The sequence below is a fragment of the Mixophyes fleayi genome, chromosome 2 (genome assembly GCF_038048845.1).
Source record: "Mixophyes fleayi isolate aMixFle1 chromosome 2, aMixFle1.hap1, whole genome shotgun sequence".
NCBI lineage: Eukaryota > Metazoa > Chordata > Amphibia > Anura > Limnodynastidae > Mixophyes > Mixophyes fleayi.
In genome coordinates this window covers 211,168,567-211,174,640 of record NC_134403.1, presented here as the reverse complement: position 1 = coordinate 211,174,640, position 6,074 = coordinate 211,168,567, and positions in this window count along the sequence as shown.

Here is a 6,074-nt window from a genome sequence, read left to right as displayed (position 1 = left end):
ACTCGCTGAGTGTCAGAGCAACACTTACCTGTTCCTGGCTCCTGCTCTTCGTGGATTGCAGTGTCTTCCAGCTTCCAGTGTCTTCCTGTGTGCTGATCTCTGCCTGTCTGACTTCCCTGGCTCTCCGTTCCCTGTGTACCGACCCGGCTTGCTGACCATTCTCCTATTCTTGTGACCCGTGTACCGAACCTGGCTTGTTGACTCCGAGTTGCCTTCTGATTCTGCCTGACTCCATTCCTGTGTACCGTACCGGCTTGTTTGACTCCGCTACCACCGCTTCACTCCGCTGTACTACATCTTGAGGCGAACCTGGGGACCGCGACCTGCGACTCCTGGCAGCGAAGCCCACCCCGCCTTGCGGCGGTTCTTGGTGAACACCGGGGAGATCGTTAGACTCCGCACCTCAGGTAAGCCAGTGCTAATCAAGATTAGTAATATAGTATCCAGAATCTGTTACAACATGAAGCGGTTTTATAACTAACAATTCACACATTTGCTTAAAAACAGATCCAATAAAATGATGACCTCGATCAGATGAAAGTACTTGTGGTATGCCATATCTACATACAAATTCTTGTACATTTTTTTAGCTGTAACATTAGCGGTGGCTTGTGCAACTGCATAACCTTCAACCCAACCACAAAATTGATCAACACATATTAATACATATTCTAACATCCTACACTTAGGAAGTTGGATAAAATCAATTTGAATTATTTGAAATGGGCCGTCAGTTGGTGGCAGGTGATTAGGTATTGTTTTTACTGCCTTCCCTGCATTACTCTGTAGGTAGATAATACATCAAGCACAATACCTGGCAGCTATGGCTGAAAATCCAGGTGCATACCAATACATATGGACTATATTCTTCATAGCAGTCTTACCTGCATGGGTTAATCCATGACTCATTTGTGCCAAAATCTGGTAAGAGTGCTCTGAGAACTACAGGCTTACCTCCCTTTCCACGCCACAGTCCATCTTTACCAATTTGACATCCTGCCATTTCCCATCGGGCCTTTTCCTGTGAAACACAACCTTTTTGCATCTTAATTAGTTCAATTTGATCAGGTATTTCAACATTTAGAATTTCAGTATTTTCAACAATCTGTGCAATGTCTTTTTTCTGCTGCTTTCTTAGCAGCTAAGTTAGCTCTATGATTTCCTTTTGTTACTTCATCATGTCCTGTCATATGCACTTGGCATTTAATTACTGCTACCTGTTTTGGTAACTGAATAGCATTCAATAATTCATTTGCAATTTCATGATGAGCGACTGTTGTACCATCAGCTGTAATGACATTTCTTTGTCGCCATATTTCAGCATAATCATGAACAACACCAAACCCATATTTACTTTTAGTGTAAATATTTATTGTTTTATCTTTTGCCACTTGACAAGCTTTAATTAATACTTTTAATTCAGCGTCTGAGCAAAATGTGGAACCGATAAGCTTTCAGAATATACAGTCACATTATCATCCACTATTGCAAATCCTGACTTCATTGCTCCTGTATCATTTCTCCTATGACAACTACCATCTACATATAACATCAAATCAGGATTTTGCAATGGTATTTCTTTTAAATCTGATCGTGATGCAGTAGTTTGCTGCATGTGCAACACAATCATGTGGTTCATGAGCAAAATGTTCAAAATTCTGATGTTCACTTTTGTTTGCATTCTCCTCATCTGATTCACTTAATGTCAAATTATTATCATCTGTATTCAAATATACCTTCCCCTCCTTTTTAATCTTATCAGATTCAATATCAGAAGCAATAGGCAATCATAGTAGCTGAATATTTAAAACGTTACATCTAACAAGTGTAATATTTGGAGCCATTAGAAGAATCAATTCCCATTTTGTTAGTCTGCAATATGTAACATGTCTAGTCATATGACAATTTAAAAACGTTAGTACAACATGTGACACTGAACAGTAAGTGGATTTCCCAAAACTATATCAGCACATTTGTCTACCAACATAGCTGTGGCTGCAACAGATTTTAAACAATTTGGAAGCCCTTTAGCCACGGGATCAAGTTGTTTACTGTAGCATGCAACAGGTCTGGGGATATTCCCATGGGGCTGTGTCAAAACACCAGCTGCATGACCTGAATATTCATGACAAAACAAAGTAAGTGACAACTCATAATTTGATACATTTGGTTTCAATTTAACAGAGATTGGGCTAATCTTCATTTTCCCAGTCTCATTTAAATCTGAACTCCACAACTGACTAGGTACATTTTCTAGCATGTCATTTACCATTTTATTTAGCCCTGGTTGTTAGCACCATACAAGCTGAATTTCATATGTGTCGTGATAAGACATATTAGCATCTATATCAAGAGCTATCTGTACTTCATGTCTATTTCTCTCAGGTATGTCTAAAAACACTCCATCCGGAGTACAATATATTGAACATCCTTACTTACACAACAAGTCTCTACCTAACAAATTAGAAGGAGCATTTGCTGCCAATAAAAAAAAAAATGTGTATCTGTAATAGGACTTTAAGTGACCTTTTATCTGGCTCTGTTTCTTTTTAAAGAAATTACATGACCAACGCCTCCTATAGCATTTACAATTCTGTATGTAATTGGTAATAAAATTTAATTTTATAGTACTGATCTTGCAGTTCCCGTATCAATCAGAAATTCATGCTTATTACCATTAACTGTCATATTTACAATGGGGTCTTTTACATTGTTTTTTAATACTGGACACATGTGCACAAGAACTGCTGGAGACCGTTAATCAATATTATCCTGAGAAGTTGTTGTTTGATCTGGTCTTACCCGATTGTCTCTTTGTTTTTTAGGCTTTCTGCAATGCTTGGCAAAATGCCCCCTCTTCTGGCAGTTATAACAGATCACTTGTGATCTGTAACTTTTGTCAGGATCTACATTAACCCTTGTTTTAGGTTGAATCTCTTTAATCGTAGTTCGAGCCGCTTGTATTTGCAACTCCATCAATTTTGTTTCTGCTTGCACCTTTTTAATTGCCATATAATCCTCATGATGTGCAGCAACTGCGACAAAGGCATTAATATCTTTCATAACCCAAAGAGGGTCATGAATTTGCACTCTGACTTTTAAACTATTTTTCAACCCTTCCACAAAAGCACTAGTCAAAATACTTTTAAAATCCGCTTTTGCAAACACATCAGAAACACCTGAATAATTTACAACTTCTCTTCTGAATCTAGCATTATATTCTCTTACCCTTTCAATTGTACCCTGTTTAATCAAAAAAACTTTAGAACAATCTAAAAATTTAGCCATACTGAAATTCCACTGTACATAAATTTCAACTCTTGCACTATTGCTAGGGGTTTGAAAATCAGCCTCATTTAACCAAAATTGCAAAGCTTGCATATTTTTACTTTTAAAAACACCCTTTCCTATTTCTCCTAAGACATTTATATCAAAATTTCCTTTTTCTGTAAATTCAGGACACCTTGTTAACCATTTATGCACTTATTCAACAGACCTTTTTCCATATTTATGGAACATAATAGCCACTGGATAACCAGGAGGAAATTATCAACCTATCATTAGGCTTTTCCAGTGTGGTTGCATAAACTCCCATAGCGCAGCTTATCTTTTTTATACTCCAGTGTCTGCGCTATGGTAATAGGGCTACAATCATCATTAACATTTATTCACATAGCGCCAGCAAACTCCACAGCGCTTTACAATCACTATTAATATGCAACTTCCCGTTTACCGGCCCCAACCGTTATTAGCGAATCCACACCTTATCTCGTCAGATAAATCCTGGACTTATCACACACTCAGGTTACACGCACTGCTATCTAAGGCCTTATAGTGTATTTTTATGTTTCACCGGAAGTGACTTGGGACTATTCTTTGCCTCCTTCAAACGTTAACCTGAGTGATATTTGAATTCGGCAACTGACCTGGATTCTGGCCTCGTAAAGAAAGCCCAATCACACTCACATACATTCAATCATGTCATGGTTAACAAAGTATAACAGTCTCTGAGTAATAAACAGAAAATAGAAATTCTAATTGGTACCAAAACTAGGCTTATACCTCTATTCAAACATATAAAGCATATAGACAAACAATTAAAGATACGTTTGCAATTTCACACTTACATAGATAACTATAAATACCTTTTCAGCAAACCCAGAGAGTGGGAGACAGAAATATATAATCATAAGATAAAAATATATTACCTTTGTGGCCATATTTGAGTATATATTTTCCTCTCCCCTCTTCCAGAAGTGTTGGCTGATCGATAATTATAGATATTTCGGTGGGACTTCCATAAATGTTGACGCATAAATGATTCAAAAAAATATAAGTATTTTAAAAAGCAAAGGTTATCTTTATTCTTACAAATTGCATATGCAATTGGCTTGTATTCATCATGAAACAGGCAATATTCTCTATGTAAGACACAGAATATATAGAAGTAACACCACCCCTCTTACATACGTCACTAATCACTTCACATACTAAAGAATATACCTCATAAGGACAAAGTTGGTTATATATATATTGTCCACAACCTCATCATAGTACATAGATTTCTATGCCTAAGCAGGTCAAAGGGCATATGTGACCTCTTACACTCTTCTCTCTATATAGCTTGACAGCTGCTGACTATTTTAACATCCTATGAATAGATGCCCTATTGTGGGGTATAACATACTAAAAAGATTTTAACCCATTAAACAGAATACAGAATATCATTTGACCATACAGATTTTATACATCAACATTGTTTTATCCAACATATATTTGTACCATAATTTATTCCATTACATAACCTATATAACACCGTATAATTTGACTGCAAAGTCAGAAGAATAGCCTGCAAGGCCTAGTATTTGTATTTCAGCAATGACTCTTAGCAATGGAGCTCTCCTTTTTGTGTTTTACCTATATAACACAGTAGAATTTGACTGCAGAATTACACCAAGCTGACAGCGCTAGTATTTGTATTTTTCTGCAATGAGAATTAGCAGTGGAGCAATGGAGCTCTCCTGAATGTCACTGTAGACTTTGTTGAACACTGCTACACTCTCCTATCTCAATTCTATCTATTTGGCTGCTCTACCCCTTCTGTGTCCCTTTTTCAAATGGCGCTAGATCGTCTTAGAGGGCGGTTTTTATAGATTTCAAAACTAGCAAGATCCGAGATCTGACGACGTAATGATGATGTTTTGCCTAGTTTTCGATTCCGGAAAAAAAGATCGAAAGTACCAAGCGACTCAGCTGTTTGGGTGTGTTCGGTTCTCGAGGAACCGCGTCTGAACATCTCTAGTATAAATCAATTAGAGGGGCTCATGATATGAAAAGGAAGGGGAAAAAAGTTTCTGGAGCATTACCTTTTAAAATTCCAATGTTTTAATGCTAAAAATATACTCACACAAACATATAAAACAAAATCATGTATGTCTGTTACAAATACCTAGGTTCCCTCCTAGAGTTAGGGAATTATTATTACCAGATGTCCTTGGTTCAACAGCATAACAAAGGTAGATGTTTTTCATTCTGAAAAAGACCCAGGATTCCCACATTGTTTGCAAGATTTTCCAGCCCAAGTTCAAATGGGGTCCCCTTCAGCACTGGGTTACGCACAAGCAACGCGTTTCAACCTCTATGGGCTTTTTCTAAGCTTCATGAAAATGTACCTAATTTCATCTTTTATAATCCCTAGTACAATTCACATTCAATTATGCATACATGTAGCTATTAATTACAGCTATTTTTGTCTATATAGGTCATAGCTAATAAATCATCATATCTCTATAACCTAGTAGCACAAACATACACTGTGGGTTTATGTGGAATTTTACTGTCTTAAGCCTTATTTTAGTGTCATTTGTGAAGTAAGGGTCACATGAGAATAGATAGGAGACTCTGTGTATTGTACACTTTATAATACGTACCAGGTTATCACTGATTCCCATTACTTGATATGCAGTTCTTACTGCAGGTTTTAATAGACCTAGACATATCCAGTAATTTTAATGTGTCACCATCTGCCCCTGCAGCTCCTGTTTGCCAAGAGCTATGTTGGACTTTTGCATTTA